This window comes from Protopterus annectens, chromosome 10.part0 (assembly GCF_019279795.1).
Source record: "Protopterus annectens isolate FY-2018-M chromosome 10.part0, PAN1.0, whole genome shotgun sequence".
Classification (NCBI taxonomy): Eukaryota; Metazoa; Chordata; order Ceratodontiformes; family Protopteridae; genus Protopterus; species Protopterus annectens.
Window position 1 is genome coordinate 460,895,817 of NC_056744.1, and position 25,178 is coordinate 460,920,994.

The following is a 25,178-nucleotide window of genomic DNA, read 5'->3' on the forward strand; positions in this document are numbered from 1 at the left end:
GTTTAGGAGACATGATCTGCCTTTTACAAACCCGAACTGGGTAGAGTCCAGAGTTTCTAGATTACCAAGGGATAATTGGCTAGGCTTAAAATGTCTCGCAAGGGCAGTTAGCTTAGTACTATTAATCCTATGAACAGGAAGGAACCAACCAATGTCTTTGTTTATATGTTCCATGATGATACGTTCCATGGTCTTGCAGACCAGGCTCGTCAGGCTAATGGGGCGGTAGTTCCCGGGGTCCATGGTGGATCCCCCTTTGTGGAGTGGGAAAACCATCACTGTGCGCCATTCAGTGGGCACAAAGCCTGAAGTGAGGCTATGATTGAACATGATACTTAGGTGGGTGCCAGTTCCTTCTGTAATTCGTGTAGAACACAGCCTGGGATGTTGTCAGGTCCCATGGATGCTATGTTCTTGGTTCTGGAGAGTGTGGTTTTTACCTGTGCAGCCGTGATTACAGGAACTTTTCATTCTTACGGTATAGAGATGGGCCCTTTAGGGGGTGAGAGGGGGTTAAAGTTAGCACTAAACCTATCTGCTAGGATGTTGGCAATATCAGCTGGTTCTGTATATTTAGTGCCATTGTGCTGTAACTCAGAGCAGATCTGAGTATTGCCACCACTGAAATTCTTGACATAGCTATAGAATGCTTTGCGGTTGTCTTTAGAAACAGTGGTGATTTTATTTTCGTAACTAGCTTTGGAGGATTTTATGAGGGATCTCAGCTTCTTACTGAGGCTGACCAGGGAGTTCCTCCAGTCATGGGATTTTACTCTTTTTTTGCAGCAGTTTCTTTTTTCTGTTGTAGAGCTTGTTTATGGCAGGGGACCACCAGATTGGCTTCCTTTTTCTTGGAGAATAGCACGGTCAATGCACTGTGTAAGTGTTTATAAAGTGCATTTGTGTAGGATTCAGCAGTCGTACCTCTATTGTCCGTCTGGATGGGTGTCATAGGTTCATAGGTTCATACTGCTATCTGCCCTGCCTAGGGCATTTATAACTAGCCAGTGTGTGTGTGCTTTCACCACCCCTTAGGATTTCCCGGGGTAACCTACAATCTCCCATCTACTGTCAAGATTTCTCTTGACCAACTGCTGCAGGCGGGTGGGTACATTTCAGATGGGGGGTTGTACTCATCAAATCATTGGTCTGATAGTGAAAGTACAGGGGTACAATGACAGTGTCAAAGAGTTTACTACAAACTTGGGTCCCCAGGTCCTGATAACTTACCTATGGTAATAATTAGTGTTACCTTGTTTTTTCAAAGGTATGACTATACATTTTTTGGCATTTAGCTTAAGGCCATGGCTCGGTCACTTGTTCTCCATTTTTATGTGACCTATCTGTAAATGCCTGGGCCCAGGGGCCCAGGCCTGGAACTGCCCGCCTGTGGCTCCATGGACTTGACCGGACATGGCACCAGCCACAACTCCTAACCCTGTGTGTTCTGTCCTTGAGAGCCAGTTTGCAACCCATCTTGTGACATACATATGGGTTCATCTAAGCTGGTGAGCTTTCTATGATGCCTCAGGGGGTAGTTGTCGAACGCTTTTGCTAGGTCAAGGTAGGCTGTGTGAACTGCCTTACCCTCATCAATGGCCTTAGTGACTGTTTCAAAAAGTCACCATTCTTTGAGATGCCTTCCCTTTTGGATTTTTTTGCTCATGTAGCAGCTTTCTCCTCTTGTTGTAGAGTTTGTTTATGGCTGGAGGTCTAGTATATTTTCTCCTCTTGTGGGAATGGTGACTAGTTGTTCCATAGCATTTGAGTTTATGAACTCCAGAACCTTTTGGCTAGGGTGTTGGGGCTTGAGTAATGTTCCCAGTCTATGTTTGGGTAGTTGAAGTCACCCAATATGATGGTGTTTGGAGAGACATTCATACTCTCCAGTGTCTTCAGGAAGGCTGTGTGGGTTTCCTGTGGTCTGTAGCATGTTACAAACTGTAGGGCAGTTTTACCTATGGTTAATTGCACCTGGATGGTCTCCGATGCTTAGATGCGTTGCCACTAACCTGAAGGTGTGGGTATCCTTTATGAATATGGATACTCCCTCCTTTTTTTTGTGGTCGGTCCGGATTTTGGGGCGAGCGCGATATGAGGTATAACCTGATAGTGCTGGGGTGCTCTCAGGAGCCTTGAACCAGGTTTCAGTCACAGCACAGACATCGATGTTCTCCATACTGAGGAGGGCTTCGAGGGCGTGCATCTTGAGGTTTAGACTTCTGGTCTTAAGAAGCGTAAAGTTGGCTTTGGAGAAATATTTTATGGTGGTTTCCCTAATGGGGGTGGGGGCGGGATGTGGATGTCTAGGGTGATTAGCTTGTGGTCGGATCTGACCAACGAGGAATTGACCTCTAGTGTGGAACACCGGTCATCCATGTTGGTAATGACCAGGTCTAGGATATTGCTGCCCCTGGTGGGGGTGTGGATAAGTTGATCCAAGTCATTGGAATTTATGAATTCCAGAAAATGTTGAGCAAAAGAGTTGGTACATGAGTAGTTTTCCCAGTTAATGGTGGGGTAGTTGAAATCGCCCATTATTAGGGTTTTGGGTTGTACCCTAATATTTTCCAGTGTATCAAGAAATGAGGAGTGGGTATCCTGGGGTATGGTGGGCAATCTGTAGCAAGCTACAATTTGGATTGCGGTCTTGCCCAGAGTTAGTTGCACTTAGATAACCTCTGATGCATTATGCTGAGCAACTAGCCTGGAGGTGTGGATATCCTTAATGAATATGGACACACCTCCACCTTTAGTGTTTCAGCCCAGGTTAGGTAGCCGAACGGTGTGGTATGAATTATAGCCTGATAATGCAGGGGTGCTCTCTGGAGCCTTGAACCAGGTCTCTGTCACTGCACAGATGTCAATGTTCTCAATATTAAGGAGTACCTTGAGTGAGTGCGTTTTGATGTTTAGACTTCTAGCATTGAGTAGCATTACCCTCAGATTGTGCTTGCTTGTACCTGTTACGGTGGTGAATTTGTCATTTGAACCTTGCCTAAAAAGGCACTATAGGGGTGGCAAGAGCCTTAGCTAGTATCCGGAATCCCAAGGGCGTTAGGTGCAGGCCATCTCTGGCAAAGCATCATGGTCTGTCGATCATGTCATCCCAGGCAGACAGATACTGGATCCCCTTAGAATGACACCAGAAGCTTAGCCAATTGTTGAAGTCAATCATTTTGTCCTTGTACTGTGATATCATTCTGGGTGATGGCAGGATGCTACTCAGGGCTAGGGTCATACCTGCCTGGGCTACAAGATCAGAGAGCTCCTCCATGTCTCTTTTCATGTAGTCCATAGGGTTATGTCTCAGATCATTCACACCAACATGGACAATGACAGAGTCATATTTGTACTTGTTGTGGAGTGACCTGAGTGCGTGCTTTATGTGGTGGATCCTGGCACCTGACAGGCAGCTGACAGTAACTTTCTCCTTGTTTAGCCTGGTGAGTGGAACATCAGTGTGCCTGACTATAGAGTCACCTATGACTAGAGTGTTGGGTACTTTGTTATGCCTTATGGGCTGTGGTTGGGTGGCACACTGAGTTTGTGGGTTATGTGTCATTTGGGTTGTGTTGGGGGGTGGAGATTGCTTGCGTTTCTGCTTTGGAGGTCTCTATTGCTCGGGCAGATTTTTTTTGAGAGCCTCCATGAATGTAGGTGTGTGTTTTGTGATTCTATGTGTGTGTTTTGGTGGTGTAGGTTTTGAGGAACTATGTGATCAGTGTGGTGTGGTGCAAGTGTTTACCCCCTCCTCTTGACTGTCTAGTCCAGTCTTGGGTGAAGAGAGCTTTGCTTCCAGTTTAGCTATATAAATGCATCTCTCACAGGTTGCAGTGTTGGGTGGTAGGAGGAGAGGGTTGTCTGTGTACATGAGGCAATTGCTGCATTGCCCCAAGATGCCCAGATTCATCAGGTAGACAGGAGAAAACACCGGGACCTGACTCATAGACTTGCCTGGATAGGTGCTTATTTATTAAACACTAAAACAGTTTTCCTCTAGACAATTGAGGAAAGTTGAGTGCTGTAGTAATTTGTAGCTTATTTAGTGCTTACAATGAGTTCTGAACAAGTGCTGAACTCAAAGAAACAGATTTGAGTGCTAAAACTAAAAAACTGGCTAGTTCTAAGAGAAAATTTGAAGAGCAGACTTTATGGCACTGGGAATATTTTAACCCTAGCTAAGCGGCGATGCATAAAGTGTATTTTTTTTAATGTAACAGTAACAAATAAGCAAACTGATTTAAACAAATGAACCAATTAACCAATAAAAAGCTAAAAACTGAGCCCCGTTCCACCAGTCTTCGATCAGACAAGTTCTAACTGCATACTCCTGCCACTAGGGTGCAGGGGAGCCTTCTCCAGAAAAAGATGGCCTGGATTAGTGCTCAAGTTATACAAAAAAAGCTAGATTCAGCAGGTCTGAATCTAGTATTGTGCTACAGCAAACAAAGTGTACCACTTTCAGAAAGAAACAGTTCAAATAAGCAGGCACAATAAGCCTTTAACCAGAAACCCCCATCTCTGAAGGGCAGAATCTACCCTCTCCTCCCACAAGAGTGCAGATCACACCTTCTTAATGTAAAATAACTGGCCCTAAGCCCAAGTGCTTAAATCAGAACTAATACACTTTTAGAATAACAGACACTAAGCCTTCAATCAGCAACTCCTAGCTTAGAAGGATGTAAGCTACCTGTTCTGCCACAACAGTGAAAACCATAAACCTTCTTAATGTAAAACAACTTGTCTGAAGCCCAAGTGTTTAAACCAAAGGCTTAGAATAACAGTTACAATTTAATCAGGCTACTAAGAAGCAGTAATAAATGCAGCAGAATAAATGCAATTAAGTACTTTTAAGAACAGGCAGCAAAAGTAAAATAAAGTAGGAAGAAACACAAATACAGTAAAAGCAAATGAATAAAGTGCAATTTTTTTTTAGTAAAGTGCAAGGAGAGAGGAAGTGAGTTGGCCTTCTCAAATGTTCTCTCTGTATTAAGTAGAGTGAACACTAGACTGGGAGGGGTGTCCCAGATCAAATTTACAGTAGGGGCAGGTAACTGCAAAGCCACCAACTATAACAACACCACAAGAATAGGGTGGGAGGGGGAAAGACAGTTTCAGGACAGGTGAGAACAGAAAGCAATGCCAGAAAATATATAAAACAATTCAGTCAGGCCAAATTAACTTACACAATTAAACAAACAGAAAAATAAAATATAGTACTATGGTACCGATTTTTAAGAATAAGGGTGATATGCAGAGCTGTAGTAACTACAGAGGGATTAAATTGATCAGTCACATTATGAAGTTATGGGAAAGAGTAGTGGAAGCTAGGTTAAGAAGGGGCATGATGATTAGTAATCAGCAGTATGGTTTCATGCCGGGAAAGAGCACTACAGATGCAATATTTGCTCTGAGAGTGTTGATGGAGAAGTACAGAGAAGGTCAGAAGGAGTTGCATTGTGTTCTTGTAGACTTAGAGAAAGCATATGACAGGGTTCCTAGAGAGGAGTTGTGATATTGTATGAGGAAGTCGAGAGTGTTAGAGAAGTATGTAAGAGTGGTACAGGATATGTACAAGGGTAGAGTGACAGTGGTGAGGTCTGCAGTGGTGGGATTACATCAAGGATCAGCTCTGAGCCCTTTATTTGCAATGGTGATGGACAGGTTGACAGATGAGATCAGACAGGAGTCCCCGTGGACTATGATGCTTGCAGATAACATTGTGATCTGTAGTGAGAGTAGGGAACAGGTGGAGGAGACCCTGGAGAGATGGAGATATGCCCTAGAGAGAAGAGGAATGAAGGTCAGCAGGACTGAGACAGAATATATGTGTGTGAATGAGAGGGAGGATAGATGAATGGTGATGATGCAAGGAGTAGAGGTGCGAAGGTGGATGTGTTTACGTACTTGGGATCAACAGTTCAGAGTAATGGTGAGTGTGGAAGAGAGGTGAAGAAGAGAGTACAGGCAGGATGGAGTGGGTGGAAAAGAGTGTCAGGAGGGATTTGTGACAGACAAGTACCAGTAAAAGTGAAAGGAAAGGTCTACAAGAGGGTAGTGAGACCAGCCATGTTATATGGGTTGGAGACAGTGGCATTGACAAAAAGGCAGGAGTTAGAGCTGGATGTGGCAGAGTTAAAGATTCTAAGATTTGCACTGGGTGTGACAAGGGTGGACAGGATTAGGAATAAGTATATTAGAGGGTCAGCCCAGGTTGGAAATTTGGAGACAAAGCCAGAGAGGCAAGATTACGTTGGTTTGGACGTGTGCTGAGAAAGGATGCTGAGTATATTGGGAAAAAGATGCTAAGGATGAAGCTACCAGGTAAGAGGAAAAGAAGAAGGCTAAGATAAGGTTTATGGATATGGTGAGAGAGGACATGGAGGTGGTTGGTGTGACAGAGCAAGATGCAGAGGACAGGAAGAAATGGAAACAGATGATCCGCTGTGGCGACCCCTAACGGTAACAGCCAAAGATGATGACGACTGTCTTTAAAACTGCAAGTTTGTACTTAACTTCAGCTTCTAATACAGTTGATTGTAGCCAGCCAAACCACTCAGATATTGAGCAGAAAATAAATTCCCAGCTATGTGCCCAACACTTAAAGCAGAGAGAAACCCTCTAGGCTAAGAGTTAAATATCGAATAACAAAGAGGTGAGAACAGCAATAACCCCCTCTAACTCCAGAGGGACAGACAGACCACAATATTCAGTGAAACAATTAAATAGATGGAAAACCCAGTTTCAGGACAGATGAGAATAGAAAGCAATGCCAGACAACATATAAAATAATTCAGTCAGGCAAAACAATATTTCAGTCAGGTAAAGTTAAGTTAAACAATTAAATAGACAGAAAAATAAAATACAGTACTATCTTTAAAACTGCAAGTGTGTACTTAACTTCAGCTTCTAATATAGCTAATTGTAGCCAGCCAAACCACTCAGATATTTACCTCCTGTGTAATCAAGCCAACCAGCTCCTTAACCAGAAGCTGGGAAATATCAGTCTCACCCAAATGCAACACAATAGCTACAAGGGATTTGCATTTCCTGGCTGCTTGCTGCAACACTGTCCTAAGTCAGTGCCATTGCATGCCTGTCACCCAAAACCACATTATCTCACAAAAGTTTTGTTTCTGCCTTCAGGGGAAATGATCCAACCTGCCCAAGAGCCAATGATGGAGCCTCTATATAAATGAATGACCCACAATCTAAATGCAATTCTGATCCAACGGCGAGTGAGATGTAACACAAAAACAAGAGTTAAAGCTGTTCACATCTATCACAACTCTTATAAGCATCGGACTTCCACTTACCTAGCTTATTGACATTGGACAGTGGTGTCCTCATTCTGTGTACATACAATGCTGCCCCTGTTCAAAATTAATGTAATATCTATCTGTTTCCAAGCCACATCACTTCACTGCTGCCCACAAAACTGCCCTGATTTGATACTGTATGAGAGGGTCCCCTTGCTGGTGACAAAAGAACAACCTGCCTGCATACTCCTCTAGTTCTGATAACTCAATAACACTGCAGTCAAGTTCCATTCCAAAACTTTTGCGGTGATCACTCTTATCCACTGACCCTTCCCTTTCTCATTGGTTTTGGATTTAGCTACAAAACCCCAAGTATCCTCTCCTGACATATGTACATGCAACAATGGCAACTCCATCCATTGACTTTTCTTCCGTTTTGGATGAAAGATCTCTGATCAGCTGAAGGTCCCATATAAAGCTACTTCATAAGATGAAGGGTACACCTCTGGAATGGTAATCCATAGTTTGCATAGTATTGATGGCCCTATGGGGTACCTTTTGTCTCGCATCCTAGGTGCTTGACTTCCCCAACCTCTAAACATAGTTCAAACCTGAAATTAATTTGCTAAATCCTCCATCCTTGCAACCTGATGAAACCAGTTCAAGGCTGACAATGTCCTCCTTTTTAACCCTAAACTCCATCCTTTTTCCTTCATTAAAAGACTATATGGTTTACTTTGGTCTTGTGGAATTGGCCATGCTGGTTCCCAACCCCTGGGCAGTCTGATTTGCAGAATTACTGCAAACATTTATTATACCTTACCCTTGTTCCTCCAATGAAAGCATTACACATTAGCTGTCACTCTAGCCAATCCATAAGACCTACAATGGGTCTGGCACTTGATCTGGGACCGGATTCACTTTCAGAGCCAGCAACCTGAACTAGAGTCACTGTAAATAAGAAAAGGAGTCTGCCAATGAGTTATCAATGCCCTGTATGTGTCATGCCTTAACAGTCAAATTCAATGTTAAGCATCAAAAAGTAAAATGCCTCATCATTCTACCTAACACTCATTTATCCCTTAGCTGATTGTTCACTATATGAACTATGCTCCTATTATTCGAACAAAGCTAAACTACCCTGTACTTCATTTGCTTTCCCCATATTTCTAAGGCTGCTACCAGAGAAGAATTCCATCTCAGTGATTAAAGTACCTATCCTGTCCTTAACCTCAGTCAGCCACACCACACTAAACCACTGCCCTTGAAAATAAACCCCTAGCCCTGCTCCCCTGTGGCATCTGTAAACACCTTGAGTGGAGGTTTGATATCACTCTAATGTCATATTGCTACTCCCTTGTAATCTGTAACTAGCTAGATTCTAAGACTGGCATTGACGCTAAAAATACATCATAAGGAATGTAAGTGTAATAATTTACTTTCCTATGACAGCATGCATCCTCATCATGTATATGATAATATTGTGAAAGGACAGATGCTTAGAAGTTCAAGGTTCCATACGAAAGACAGTGATTTTGTTTCAGCTGTGAGTAATCTTGGACAGCAATTCCTAAACAGGGGTTACAATAGGAAGTGAGTTTCTCGATGTATGGATAGTATTAAGCTCTGGAGGGATGGTATTGGGAAACCATTCTTTTCATCAGAACTGGGAGCTGAAGCCCCACAGAATGCCAATACCTGTAAACAGACTGTTTCTTCTGTTAGAGTGAACTTAACATATTCAAGTGACACTAAATCTATATGTGACATTATACGTAGCAATTGGAAGATTTTGGTTAGTGACAATGAGATCAAATGAATAATGGGCAATACACCAATACTTTCTTTTAAAAATAATAAGAATTTGAGACATTTGCTATGTGGAGGCAATGCTAAGTGAAAGGAGTATAAGTCGAACAGACTGGAACCTACCAATGCAGGAGGTGTACCATGTGTAAATTCATAACTAGAATGTAAGGATTTATTCATCCAATAACAGGAAAGGAATATAACCCTAAACTATATGCTGATTGTAAAATGAAAAATGTTATATACATAGCCCGTTGCCAACAATGTCCTACTTTTTGTATTGGCAAAATGAACAGGCAGCTTAAAGAGTGGATATCCAAGCATGTCGGTGATATTAAGTTGAAGGATGAGAAGAATCCGCTCTATAGGCATATTTTATTTAATTCTGATCACACTTTTGTTTTTATGGTGCTGAAAGTTTTCTATGTGAATAACCTCAATTCATCCTAATGAGCTGGTTCAAATGAAAGAAGTGTTAACTTTTTAAGCACAAAGGTAAGATCCTAAAGAGAAGCCACCTGTTTTTGAGGCAGAAGAATATGGAAAACCTTTTCAAAAATTGCTTGACTTAAGAACAGGAAAAAAGGGAGGGAGTGTAGATCCAATGGTAGACAAGTAGAAATGTCTGAAAGATGAATCTTAGTAGAAGAGCAAGAAAGGCCAGATGATAATAATTCATACAAATATTATTTAAGTAGAAGTATCTAGGTTTTGAAAGAATCCTGGTTCTTAGTTTGTCAGCAACTAGGACATCATTTCCACTTACACATATATGATTTCTTTGTAGCAGTTTGTTTTTGCCTCTTTTAGTACCGCCTGTATGTCCTCAGAAAAAAGGTTCCTAAAAGGTATCATAATTCTGTCATCCAGGAAGTCAATTGGAGAGATTTTAAATTGGAGTCTATCAAATATCTTCTTCCTTAAGTGAGTAAATACTGTCTGTGAGGAAGCATGTAGCAGTTTCCCTTGGCCATTTTCAAAAAAGTGAGAACCACTGTTGCCTGGGAAAAAAAATAAGTCACCACCATTAGCTTTGACGAGTTCCTCTGGTTCTTTAGAAAAACCCTGAATACCAGCGGAAAGGGTAGAAAAGCATAGATAAACATTCCTATCCATTTGAATGAGAAAGCATCTTCCTTTCAGGCCTGTTTGCAAGGAATACATGAGTAGAATTTGTTAGCTGTCTGTTTAAAAGGAGGCAAAGAGATCTAGTTGAGGTGTTTTCCACAGTTGGATCAGTTCCAAGACTCCCAAGTGTAGTTTCCATTCATGAAGATCTTCTCTGCTATAATGATTTGCTCTGACAGAATGTAAGAAGCCTGAAGAGTCAAATTAAGCTGAAACTCTACCTCCCAGGCCATCATAGTCAGTCTGCAAAGGGAATGAGCTGGTACCCCCTTGTTTGTATATATACTACATCACTGTGGTGTTCTCTGTGATAACTTGCACAAGGTCCAAAGATAGTCTAAGGCCTTTAAAACACAATTACTGCCAACATCTTTTTGATGTTTTTCTGCTTTTGCCTGTCCCATTTGCTCCACAGAACTTTTACTTTCATCCCATTGAATACAGCCCCCCCCCCAACAAAGTCTGTGGCATCTGTTATAATAAGCTTTGAAGGAGTCAGAAGGGAAAAAGGTAGACTAGGATTGTCAGTCAAACTGGTTTACCCACCACAGTGTCTCCCTTTTTATAAATCCTAGCACTGGGATCTGAAAAGACAAAGAGTGATGATGCCAAGACCAGACTCTTGAGGTTTCACTGAATTTTCTCATGTAAATTCAGACCAAGGCAATCATGATAATCACAGAAGCATGGAACCCAGAATCCTGAGAAATTCCCTGTCAGATGTCAGGGACTAGTGGGAAAAGGTCAGGAAAATTTCTATGTACAGTTCTACTTTGTCATAAGGAAGAAAAGTCTTTCCTTAGAGAGTATCTATAAGACATCCTAGAAAAACTGTTTTGACAGACTGATCCAAGATTTTTGTAAGTTCAGTTGAAACCCCAGACAGAAAGAGCTTCTTGGCAATTAGTAAAACAGTCAGAAAATACAACACAATTGTCCAAATATTATTTATATATATTATAAATAAAATAAATATAATTTAATAATATAATATAATACATTAATAATAACTGTCCAAATATGGAAATATGTATGTTCTTAGAAGACTGCAGTAAGCAATTACTGGGCCAAATACTTTGTAAATCCCTTGGTGCAGCAGACAAAAGGGTAAGACAAACAACTGATAATATAAGACAGAAACAGAAAATGTTAAAGTCTGAATTCCTTGCCAATAGGAATGTTACCAAGAAACGGGGGGGGGGACAAGTTACAAGGTTGGGAAGAATGTTTTGAACTTTCAGACTGTGGCAAAGAGCTTAAGAAAGGAAAAGTCTAGAACTGATCTCCAACTTCCAACAATCTTTGGCATCAGAAAAATCCTTGAATAAATACCATTACCTATTTGATCTGAGGTTACTAATCCTTTGCCCCCCCCCCCCCCGGACAACGTGTGATTCAAAACTGGAGGAAACAGTGATGTTTTGGTTTCAGGATGAGGAGAAGTCTCCTTGAAAGGAGGAAGGGACTTCCACTGCCATTTGTATCTCTGTTGGATGATTCTTAGAACCCATCTGCCTAAGAAAATCTGATGCCATTGGGAAAGATGAAACTCTAGACTAAGGGATAGACTGCCAGGGTAGTGGTGGGGGGACCTTAAGCGGCAAGTAGTTATTCTGACATTTTTTGACTGTCTTTGATTCTGGGAGGCTTTCCCTTACATTTTAGAGTCTCCTTATCAGTGCGTTTTAGTATCCTGTTTGTTAGCACATTGCTCCTTAAAGTGCTGCTGGAAAAGGGTTCCTAAGTTAGAATGAATGTTTTCAGTGAACTTTGATTCAAGGGGCGACTCAAAATTTCCAACCTTCATTTTCTATTTCCCTCTTTTATTGAATTTTTTTAAGGATCTTAGCAGCAGAAAGGCCGAACAGAACATCATTGTCTAGGGGAGAATTTACAATCTCAACATCTTCTGGTGAGTTTTGAGAATGTAACCAAACAAATCTTCCCATATCTGACCTAGTAACAGCAGCTTTGGAGACAATATGAGCACAAACGTAAGAGAACTTTAAGGAGTGTTCAGTTACATAAAAACAGAAATTAAGGAATTTGATGGATTTTTAATCTCTGAAGAGGGAATGTTAACAGAAGTTTTACATAACAAAATAACTGAACCGTCTGCTTTAGGATTAAAAAAATAGATATTTATGAGTCAGAGGTACTTTGGACAGACTATCGGGAACAGAAGTGTATCTCACATGATGGAACCTATCAACAAAACATGCTCTAATGCTGATAAAACAGGCTGCAGGCTATGGTATATCCAGATGCAACAACTCATAATTATTTTGCTGACAAATAGGGATTTAATTCCATTCCCACTGAAATAAATCTTTCCTTTTATTAAAAGGCTCAGAAAAAGATAACTGTTCTGAAGGGAAATCAGAATAACTGCTTTTCTCCAAATCAGAATCTTTACCTTGAGGGAATGTACTAAAAAAAAAAAAACACTCCCTTCATTTCCGGCTCTTCTCAGTGGGGATCAGTGTCAGAATGTGAGTGACACTTATTTTATTATTCTATTTTAACAGGATTTAAAAATGTTACAAGCAGAAAGTAATTCCTTAGCAAGTCTCAGCAGAGCGTCCTTGTCTATAGTTTAAGAAACAAGAGAATAAACATTTTTAATTACTTGTTTTCATTTCCTGGGAAACTTTCTAGAAAAGGGCCAATCCATGGCAGATGGCAGAGGTGCTATCCTGGGAATCAGGCACACTAGTCTGGCTGTGCAGTAAATCTTTACACACTCCTTCCCCTGACACCAACAAGAGAAGTTCTCCTTTGTTCAGAGAGAATAATCCTACAGAAACAGAGGATGTATCTAACTCCCATTCCTTATTGGCTTCACAAGAAACCATACCAAACAGACTGAGAGACAGTGATGAGAGGTCCAAGGAACCAAATCCAGTCACAGCAGCATCACCTGTTGATGGCTGAGGCAAGGAGGGAGCTAGCCTGACACTTGAAGACACACATGAGATTTTCTTATGAAAGAACTGATGTGAAATGCAGATGCTCCATGTTTTAGCCAAAAAGGAAGCCTGAAAGATGTGCAGTAGAGCCTGAGTCAATAAACCTCCCGACAGAAAAGTAATGACTTTGACATAAAAAAGACAGTTCCCAAAATCACAGCACCCTATGCCTAAATCACTAATTATAAATGAATATGTAGCAAATAAGTTAAAAAAATTATTTTTACGCATTCACGTGTTAAAATTTCCCTTACACATCATGACAGTCCATACAAATGAATGTTCTCACTATAAAATTAATACATTCACAGTAAAACCCAGGTTCCTCGTAAAATTAAAATGTGGAAGGTTTTTCCTAAGAGGACCCTTATCTGTCAGCTTTAAAGGATAAGTAGCTGACAATCAGTTCCATGAAACACACAGAGGGAGCAAATTTTGACGTCAAGAAAGCTCTAAAACTTTTGGCACATTAACTGCTTCTTTTATATGGCTACCCTTCAGTCGTACATTAGTGGGGGCATGTACAAGGTGCCCCGAAGTTTTAAAAGATGGCCAGTGCTCATATCATTCACAGGATACAACTCAAAAAGTTTGGGCTACTTCAACAGTGATTTAATGCTAAAAAAAAAAAAAATATGGGATGTAATGTGGTGGAAGAGGAAAAAGGTTACAAAGAGCATCACTACTTTCATGGGTGCAAATAATTAAGATCGTGCAGCACTGAAATATCTGCACCATTGTTAAGTGCCAAGTCATGAAAAAGTGCACCATAATGCAGTCCAAAAAAGGTAGTGGCATCAGATTCACTTATGTGCATCACATCAACTTCATGGAGGATTGCACAAAAATAATTACAGTGCTTCCGAAAGGTTGAAAGGGGACTACTACCCGTTAATCCACCACACTGGGTTTTACAATCAAGCAATGAACAGAATTTAAAGGTGCTGAGCCTATATTAATGAGATCCCTCCATTATTTTACATACTTCTCAAATATTCATATTTTTGGTCTGTTTCTCATAAAATTTTCTGCTTTTTTTTGGCAAATCATTGAGGATTAAAGTAACTCAATGATAGACATTTGAGAGGTATGTTCCTAATGTTAATATTTCACGTAATTGCAGTTTTTCCCTAACTGAATTTAAGTGCAACTTGGACAATTGGATGGGAAACCAGAAATTCATCCCTGGTTTGGCACCTATGTCTCTAATGGACAACAGGTAACTTGTAAATGGTTCATCTCCCAGGCCCACGTTTACATGTATCAAGCATATCACAACTTGTCACAGATTTGGATGCATGGCTAGGCTTAAAAAGGCCCTTGTGGTGGTTAGCCAAGTAACCTTCTAACTCCAAAAAGTATAATACTACCTCTCATATAATGTAGAACACCACTAAAGGCTTACTAACAACTTCATCTAAGCTCACATGATGGCTAATGCAAGGTGACCAACGGTCCCAGTTTTTCCAGGACAGTCCCAGTTTGGAAGTCTCTGTCCCAGAATCTCAAACATTGTCTTTTTGACACAGAAATGTCCCAGTTTAGACCGCTCAGTCTGAATGGTGACTTAGCTTCCCAGGGTGGACAGTCCCCCTGCTTTCCCATCCTAAGCAGCTCTGGGGACTTTGCGATTTTTCAGGGATGCCATTGGGTATGGGCCAAGGTGGGATGCCTTTGCCCTGGCATGAGCCTTCCAGGCCCTGACACCATCAGTCAGTCATTCCCTCAAGGACTTCTGTTGTGGGAGGGGGGGTCTGCTTGACCCCACTCACCCAGGCAGGAGCTCTTCAGGACCTACACCCATCTGCCTGGCGCTCCCGTACTGATTTCTGTCAGGGCCAAACCCTACAGTCCTCCCCTTCGACCTGGCCAAGAGGCATTCCCCAGCTGTGCCCCCCCCATGTCAGGGGAATCCGCCGCCTGCATGTCTCCTGCAGGCTGCAAAATCATGCCGGATCGCTCATGCCATCAGACCCTCTCAGGGGAGCTTCCCTCCAGTCCTGTCTGCTCCTCCAGAACTCCCCTCGGCCGCTGAGGGGCAGATCCACTCTCATGAAGGATTCAGAATCCCCCTGCATTCCCATCCAGAGCAGCTCTGCGGACTTTGAGATTATTCAAGGATGCGGTCGGTTATGGGGTGAAGTTGGATGCCTTCGCCCCGGCAGGAGGTCTTCAGGCCCCTCTGCCATCCACCCTGGTGCTTCATCAAAGACTTCCATCATGGGGAGCTCTGCCTGACCCCACTCATCCAGGCAGGATCTCTTCAGGCCCCACCACTGTCCACCAGTTGCTCCCTTAATGACTTCCACCATGGGGTGGGGATGTGCCTGACCCTGCTCACCCAGGCAGGAGCTCTCCAGGCCCTGCTGCTGTCCACCCTGGCGCTCCCTTAAGGAATTCCAGTGTGGGAGCTCTGCCTGACCCCCCTCACAAAAAGCTCGCCTAGCCCTGCCACTATCTACCTCTCTCCCCCTTCCAGACTTCCATCCCAGAAGGGGCATGGTCCATACCCCCTCACCCAGGTGAGAGCTGTCCTGTACCAGTCACTTTCCACCACTCTCTCCCTTCCAGACTTTCATCGGGACTGACCCCCACGGAGGTTCCACTTCTACCCAGGAGAGAGCGCTTTTCCAGGGTTACGTATCACCTAACTGCTGCCAAATCATGCAGTGTTATACCTGCTCTATGAGCCTCCCATTGAACTCTGCTAGGCCATGAAGCCTCAGACAGTCCCTCATCCAGACTTCCATGACACCGGTTCTCCACTTTGTCTTGCACCTAGGGCTTTCAAACCCACTGGGGAGATGGCCCTAGGTCCCCCCATCTCTGTACTTTTTGCGACACACCTCAGTCTCTCACCGTGATGGTGCTGCAGTAGCGCTGTCGCCTCACAGTGAGACGCTGTCCGGTTCAATTCTCAGCTACAGCGTCTTCTGCATGGAGACGTGTGAATGGGCGTACCTTCGTTGAAGGTTGTGCATCAGGCCTGGCAAGCCGGTACGTATGTAAAAATCAACTGCCAATCATTAGCGGACCAGAGTTCCGCTGTGGCGACCCCTAACTGGGAAAAACCGAAAGACACAAACAAACTTCAGTCTATCACCCCCACGGTGTCAGGGTCCGACGAATGTGCATCGCCTCAAGCCTTCTGGAATGTGGCCTCTTGCCTCCTGGGTGGTGCTATTCAAAGTGGCATCCCCGCAGTGCCTGGTGAAGGACGGGAGGCCAAACTGCCTGCCGGGTGCGAGATGACATGGCTGACCTATCTCCACTCCCATGGGGGCTGGGAGAATGGGATTGCAGACCTGGCTTCACAGGACGGCCCTCAAGTGTCAGAGTTTAGGTCCTGTAACAAAATGGTCACCTTCGGCTAATGTGTTGCGTTATGGTTTTAAAACGATTACTGTGACGCATAAATACGATTCTGCCTTTAACAACGAATGCGAGTTAAATCGTTTCGATATAGAACTACGAGTGGAACATCCACTGAATAATTTTTACACAATTGCCCCCATCTTTGGTCTTTTGCCCTCCTCCCTATTTTTGGCTTTGTTGAGATTTCTAGAGAAAGACGTTTTGAGGTATGCTGTACAAACAGGTACAACTGACTGATTCCAAGAGTAAAGTGAACTGGCAATGATGTGAGTAAAAACAGCACAGTGATCAAATGGAAACCAGCTTAAGGGTAATTAACACTGTACGCTAAACAACATACAAAGTTTTAAAAAAATAACACTAGACGCTGTTTTTGTTTAACAAAGGTATAACGAAAAGAAGACGCCATTAAAAACCTATATTAACTACTCTACGAAACACGACTGTCGAAGAAAAGACTAACTCACTGGAGTTAGACTCAAAAATTCCCGCGATAACACACCTTGGATACAGGAGTGTTTACAATGGATACAGGAAGATGTTGACTATAATGGTGAAGGGAATTTTAAGTGGTGAGTACAACGAAAAACTTTGAAGAAACCTGTCTGTATGTGTTGAGTTGGGAAATTTTTGAATTTGGTTATGGTAAACATTTTTGGTTATTTATTGAAAGAGTACGTGTAACAACGTAAAGTGAGACATTTGTTTTATTCAGCTTTGAGGAAACTAACTAACATGTATTGCCAAGTTTTGTAGCTGTAACAAGTTCGTGCCGTCCCTCCTGAACAGGGAAATGTCTTTAATTTATGTATATACACACACGCATTTCTTGGCAGGGTAATCAAATTGTAGAACAACAAACACGCTGCTCAACGAAAATGTAAAGTTTGTCCCCGACTTTAAACATTTTCGGTGAGCAGTGTGTTTATCTTTCTAGTTTTATGCTTGAATGTTCTTAATAGATTCTATTTACATAAATATGTCATCTCGACCTCATTTTGCTTCAATTTAAGTCTTTAAAGAAATTCTCCAACTTACAGTATTCATGCATTTTGGAAGTTTAAATTAGCGTAGTCATTTGGTTAGTACATCCTCCTTAAAGCAACTAACATCTATTTCTGTGCTTGCCTGTTTGAAACGCATTTTGATAAAACATTGGTATTTGGGGGCTGATATCTAAGCATTATGCATACAACTGCTTTTCTGATTCAGTGGTACATTTTTATTTCAGTTATAAGAAACTGGTTATCTTTAAGGTGGCAAAATGCCACCACTTCAAAAACTATGGCTTACATAGTTTATGCTGGGTATACCTTTGCTGGTGTGTCTTACTGTGGCATTTTTTATTTAAATAAGGCGAGGGTAAAGGGGAACACAAACGTCATTACATAATGGAAATCACAATCTAGTTTTGACAATGATGGTGGATGCCCTCCTTCTGGACAACTCTTGCCTGGCATTGCTTTGCTTTCCACTCTTTGACTGGGGCAGTTGCGGGTTGGCTGTGAATCAGTCAGTGAGCAGATTTCTCAAATGCAGTCATCTGCCTATATCCTAAGTGGACTTATTTTTAAGCCCCTAAACTAGTGTAATACCATAATGGGTGCAAAGTTGCCAAGTTAGTAGTTTTTCAGTGACCTCTTATTTAATGTGTGAAATTATTTTTTTTATATTTTTGTCCTCCCCCCTCACTCCATAACTGTTATCAGCCTCCTCCTGGACAATCAACCCATTGATTCCCCATAATCACCAGGTTGAGTCGACCAGGAGAACTTGAAGCCATCATTTATGCAGCCATCAGGGTGGTTCAAAGTTATTTTTTTCTCTATGACCAACATCCATTTGTACACACTCAATTCATGATACATGCAGTGGGCTCACTGGATCAGTTGCCCCCTTACTTCTGCAAAGAAATTGCACCACCCTGTATGTTCACCAAGCACCCATACTCGTCTATCCTGGCCCCCAGGAGAGATGGGTGGGCCATGGCCCTACACTCATCTCCTTCCCTAGATGGCTCCTGCAGTGCCGGAGTTGTTGACTGAACCTGGATCACCTGGGTTACAGTTGCTCTATCCTTTTGTGACACAGAAACTGGCTGTTTGTATTGATGGAATCACTGCAAGTTATAAAGTCTCAGTGTTCCAGTCGAATTTCAGTGATTCTCAGTTAGTGAATTGTTATACATGTTCAAATGCCATCTTATTGAAGGGGGCAGTGTTCCATACCGAAAGGATGACATAAACATCCAGTGTCAAGTGTTTTCTTGGGTAGTATAACTACAGAGGAGGGGAATGACCAGATCAGTTTTACACACTGCCATTTATACGCCTTTCTCTGTGTCTGTGCAGCTGTGGAGTTAGGTTGTATTATCCTCATGGATGTTTGTGGGACTTGCCCCCTTTTTGATTACTTAGGAGTGAATGTTTACTGTGTTTTGTTTAAATGTATGGCAAGTTCGTAACTAAAGAGAGTTTAAAACTAGGTGCTTCTATACAAAACATAGCACTGATTGTGGTAAATGTCCTTATACAGCTATGTTTTCAATATGCATGGCAAGAATGATAATAGTTTTAGTATGAAATTGGCACAGGTTTGTTTATTTGGATACCTTCAGCATGCACTCTGAGTAGAGACTGGTTTCATTATCTTGGGCCATTGAGGAATGCCTGTATTTAAGAAATCATTTTTTTGAAGTAATTTGACTTGAGTAATGGGGTGGTATTCATAGTCCAGCCCTTCACATTTTCATAGTGGTAATGCATGAAGAGTGACACTACATGGCTATGCAAATCATATCTTTCAGGATGACTACAAAAATGTGGAGGTGTTTTGTTAAACATGCCTCCCTATTGCAAAAACCTAACATGCTTAAGGCATAAGCAGTAGGTGGACTGCTAATACACAGATAAGCGGCATTCCACATTTGTGTATCAGTAGGATTAAAAAGATTAGTCAAAAAAAGGACCTAATTTGCTTTCTAAATATGTAAATAGCCTTGAACATAGGCCAGTAAGCAGTAATTTACCATGAGAATATGGAACTGCAAGGGGAGGGGAAAACAGGAATATGCACTGCCAAACTTTTTAAAAGAAAGTACAATTACTGACTTACATTTTTTATCGTATTTCAGTGCTTCAGCATACATGGACAAACTACTGAAGGGATCGTTGGAGGAAATGATTGTTTCTGTTTCAATGAAGTGCTTCTACAGGCATGGGCAAATTAATGAAAGGGTAGTTGGGGGAAATGTTTCATTTTGGTGCCAGTAAAGCTTTTGTGCAGGAAAGGACAAACGTCTGAAGGGATTGCTTAAAGAAATGTTTCTTTTTGGTGCTTGTGCATTCTTGGTTAAACTACTGAAGGGATTTCTTTGGGAAATGTTTTATTTTGGTCCTTATGCATTCTTGGTGACACTACTGAAGAGACTGCTTTGGGAAATGTTTCATCTTGGTGTTTGTGTTTTCCTAGACATACTACTGAAGAGATCACGGGAGGAATTTTTCATTTTGGTGTCAGTGAAGTGCTTGTGCAAACATGGTCAGACTGCTGAAGTGATTGCTTGGTTAAATAATTTATTTTGTGTCATTTTAGTGCTTGTGCATATTTAGACAACCTACTAAAGGGATTGCTGGGGGAAATGAATTCTGTTTCGGGGACGTGCTTGTGCATATTTGGACAAACTACTGAAGGGATAGCTGGGGCAAGTTTGTGGACTGCAACTCTGATATCAAAGGCGTAGCATCACTTTCAACAGTGGATATGCATACTGTGTGGATGTTGGACTGTGTATCACAAGATCACCTCATTAGTATAGACTGCTTTACAAAATTTCTTATTTGCATCTCATTTTGGGCATTTTGCATTAGTGTAAATTTCCTCTGAATCTCACCCTTGCTACACTGATTTGTAAACAGCAGGAATACCCTATTGCAATTGTGCAAATGACTACAAATACTGGCCATGGTCTCTCATTGTAGTAGTGTAGATCCTTATTGCTAAAAATAGTCTGCAAACTTTGCCTTTTTGGTGTACCATTCCTTATCAGAGCAGCCAACGAAACTGAAATACTATTCAATGTCTGGTACTTAAGCAGACAAGCTGCTTAGAAAGACAGACACATCTCACTGTTAAATTTGTACAGTTTTGTTTTTAGATAACCATTGTTGCATGTTTGCTTTTGGCACTTTTGAAATATGCCATTTATACAAAGGAGAAATATATATATATATATATATATATATATATATATATAACATTTTTAATTTTGGTTTAATGCCAAATTATTGCACATATGGTCTGAAAAAATACTGTTTCCCACCTGAATAGAATATATCTATCCTACAAATATTGTTAGCAGAAAGGCTACCTTAGTATTGCAGAGCTAGTGCTATATAATAAAGTTCCAATTAATTTGAGCAGATGTTTCACATATTGATTTGCATGGGGAAAGGGGCAGACTTGTAATAGTACTAGATTTTATCCATATAGTAGTGTTATTCAGTAATTGTAAATAAATAAATGTTTCTTAGATTTGTTGTTTTTTTTTTTTGCAGGAATGCATACAGAATTATACTTGGAAAAAGTGCACAAAAACGCACCTTATACAATAACAGCTACATAGATGGCTTTTATTACTTTACATGTTCATTCTTTGCAGTGTATATTGGCGTGCAATATGTGTAACTCTAACTCTATAGGAAAAATATACTAGACTTTTTTGCACATTAAAGTCGATGCAGTTTGCACTATACTGTCGTGTCGTTTTTTAACAATGAAAACATTTCACAATTCACTAGATTCATTTTAGTGTAAACAGTAACTTGTGCAGATAATTGAAGTTCATTAAACCTGTGCACTTTTCATCATGATGATGGAATGCACACAGACACAGCATAAATGATATTTCAAAACTGGTTATAAATAGTTTTTTTGTTTGTTTGTGTCTTTCGGATTTTCCCTGTTAGGGGTTGCCACAGCGGAACTCCGGTCCGCTAATGATTGGCGGTTGATTTTTACGCACCAGCTTACCAGGCCTGACTCATAACCTTCAACGAAGGTACGCCCATTCACACATGTCTCCACGCAGAAGACGCTCTAGCTGAGAATCGAACTGGACAGCGTCTTACTGTGAGGCGACAACGCTACCGCAACACCACCACTGCGAGGTTCCAAAAAGTGTGTCATATGTTGCTTGGTTTTCTAATTCTCTTTTTCTGTGAAACAGCAGAATAAATGCCATTTGTTGATGGCCTTTACTGATCCATAGGATGAGTCTTGTAGGTGTTGGAAGTACAATTAGTGAACTTCAGACATGATAGTCAATGACATAATAACCTTTTAGATAATCCAGGCCCCAGGTGCTAACAGCTAGAACTTAGACTTTGCTGTTCAAGGCTCACCCTGTTTAACCATTTTAGAAAACAATGTCAAGAGGATGCATGCATCAGTTTTATGCGAGTAAAAATTAAATCAAATCTTCATTTTGATGAAATAATAACTTCATTTATACCCTTGACACCGAGTAGCTGGGTTGTTCTGTTGTGGCAGGACCCAGGACTTTGACACTTGTTCAGGTCATGAATATTATGTAACAGCATGTAGGTAACTCATTTTTAACTACAATTAGCACTGAAATAACTTGCAGGCTTTAAAGCCCCAGTCCTACACCATTTTTCTTTTGTCAGTGAAAGTTTTTGCTTTCTCCTCAGTCCTATACTTTCTGTAAAATTAAACATAGTATGAAACAGGATCAGGAAAAATTTTGAAGAAAATGTATATAGCGATACTTAGCATAATAGGAAATGGCGTAATAGATGTATATAAAATACACTAGGAATAAAGACAATAATCCAATAAAATGTGTGGGGATTCTAAAATTTATTCACAAAAAGAACAGAATATAGATATAGTTACAAAATCTTATGCAAAACAGTTTAACTCCACAAAGCGGATAGTAAATTGTGTTAATAACACCCAGCTACCTTCCGATACAGAAGTCAGATTATACCGGAAAAAGAACTATGCAAACTGGACCAAAACAAAGCACAAGGAGGAGACTGAATCAGTAATAATGACCTAAGAACACTTACAGTTCCAAATTATCTGTTTATTCACTAGATCATTTAAACATAGCCAGTTTCCTCAAGATTGCAGACCTGTTCTTATTAAATACATCTTCAAGGGAAAGGGGAATATGGCAAACCCTCAGTCATATAGGCCAATATGTCCACCTGCTGTGGAAAAACAGTGAAGAAAGTTATTTTGGATAAATTATTGCCAGAATTGGAAAGTTTGTGGCTTGAAGCTGCAAATCAGCATGCATATGTTGGAAAATAGATCTATAACTACCAATCACATGATGTTGTATAATAACATAGTCACAGCTATGAATGAAAGTGTGCTGTTTTGTAGTTTGTGGAATTCAGTCTTTGATAGGATCATGCACAAAGCACTGATCAATAAATTAGAACAGCTAGGCAGTCCCCTCTTAATCTCCCCAGAAAAAGAAATGACCTGCTTATAATAAATATAAACATAAAATGCATACTTAATAAAATTCAGGAACTGCATGCAACCCTATCTCTATACTCCCTCCAACTTGTCCTTCTAACCGAAACCTGGGTTAAACCAGACATCTCAGATAATGAGATACTTCCCACTGGCTATAACATTTTATAGACAAGGTAGGAAATCTAAAAGAGGTGGAGACATTGCCTTACTCTTCAAAAGTCACCTTGCAATAGATATCATCAACCTTAACCCTCCAAATATGTCTAACGCAGAAATACTACTGGCTAGAAAAAAAACTCGATCCTAACAAAACATTAACTTCTTTGGTATCTATATTCCCCCTGGTGGTAATGCACACAAACTTGAATCCATCTTACAATGGGCTACTAATACCCCCCCCCCAAGAGCCCATCATACTAAAGGACTTAAATATTAATTGGTAGTCCTGCAACTCTGAGCATCCAACTAATCATATCAGCCTCCGTTGCTTCACCCAGTTAATTCAATCCACAACAAGGACAGATAAAGTATCTAATAAGGAATCAATCCTTGACTGGATTCTCATCAACTACCCCATTCTTTCCTATCATGCAGGTAGACTCCCCGACTCTCTGTGACCACCTCCCAACATACATTATCCGTCATCAAGCTAACCCTGCAAAAACAATCTATTTGCCAAATACGAAGCACCAAAATTTCAAGCTTCAAGACTTCATGTCATCCCTCAAGCTCTACAATTAGAAACCCCTTAAAACTCTTAACCTTTACAGTGCAGTCAACTACTTCAACTCCACATTTTTAAAAATCCTCAGTAGCATGGCCCCCTAAGTCCAGTTATTCCCCCTGGCTCTCCAAGCAGACAAAAATACTCCTAAAAGAAAGAGGCAAAGCATGGTACAAATGGACCCAAAACAAATCAACCGTTAAATGCCAAACATACCTCCTCCACTTACGAAACAAAAACAAACAAGACTGGACAAAATGAATTACTGTACCAACCTACAAGCCAGGTACCAAAACAATCCTCAAAAGTTCTGGTCCACAATAAACAAAATACTGCAACCAGGGTAAACTAGGACCCCCCACCCAACTACCAGTAACCCCCTTGAAAATACTGCCACCCAGTTTAACAAATATTTCATTTACTCCATTAAAACCCTCACTAGCAAAAACTGCCCTACACCTCTTCTCATTTAACTACTACATAAAAACAACACTTTCACCGTACAACCAGTCCCAACCCACACCAGCCTCAAATACTTACTCAAGCTAAAATCCACAACTCTAGCAGCAGACAAAATTTCCCACTGTATATCTAAAAATGGCAGCTGAAGCCATCTCTTATCCAATTTCCCTGCTAATCAGTCTCTCCTATCTGAATAACACAACCCCACCCTCTGGAAAATTGAACACATCATTCCGCTACACAAAGGTGGACCTTCCAAAGTTTTTTCTATCAAACCATTGCAATCCTATTCCCTCTGTCAAAAATTCTCAAAGTGCATGCACACTCAAATACTATACTATCTTCTAGACAATAAACTGCTCACCAATACCCAGCATGGCTTCTGCCCCAGTCATAGCACCACCACATCCCTCATTAGCTTCGCAAACACCATCAGTCAACATAGAAACAATGGCAACCTAGTATCATCTATCTTTGTAGACCTATCGAAAGCTTTTGATACTGTCTGGCACAATAAACTGTTAACCACTGTGACTGAGCTCAACCAAAGTTACCCAACTCTAGTTTGGTTCCAGGACTACCTCACTGATCGGCAACAAGTTGTCCGGTGGAACAGTGTCCTAGCACTCCTATTACCAGTAACCCTGGGTGTGCCTCAAGGGTCCACTCTCATCCCTCTTCTTTTTAACCTGTTTACCAATAATCTCCACATGTATCCAGTATGCAGACGACTCTGCGGTAATCTGCTCTGCCCCAACCCTCCAAGAACTCCAAAACCATAACACTCTGCGGTAATCTGCTCTGCCCCAACCCTCCAAGAACTCCAAAACCATAACCCAAGAATCCTTTAATGCTTTTGAATCACGGCTAGCAGACGCCCAATTGATCCTCAACCCAAATGAAACCAAACCCATGTGTTTCCACCCCATTAAAACC

At 41.2% G+C, this 25,178-nt stretch overlaps 1 protein-coding gene across 1 annotated transcript in view; it reads left to right on the top strand.

The window, feature by feature from the left end:
• The first annotated feature begins 16,262 nt into the window (after positions 1 to 16,262).
• Positions 16,263 to 25,178, top strand: part of CCDC24 (coiled-coil domain containing 24) — a 712,711-nt gene continuing 703,795 nt past the window's right edge. Inside the window, exons 1-2 of the mRNA XM_044086785.1 lie at positions 16,263 to 16,809; positions 16,930 to 17,115. The gene's annotated coding sequence lies outside the window, so the exon portion shown is untranslated. The remainder of the gene's footprint in view (positions 16,810 to 16,929; positions 17,116 to 25,178) is intronic.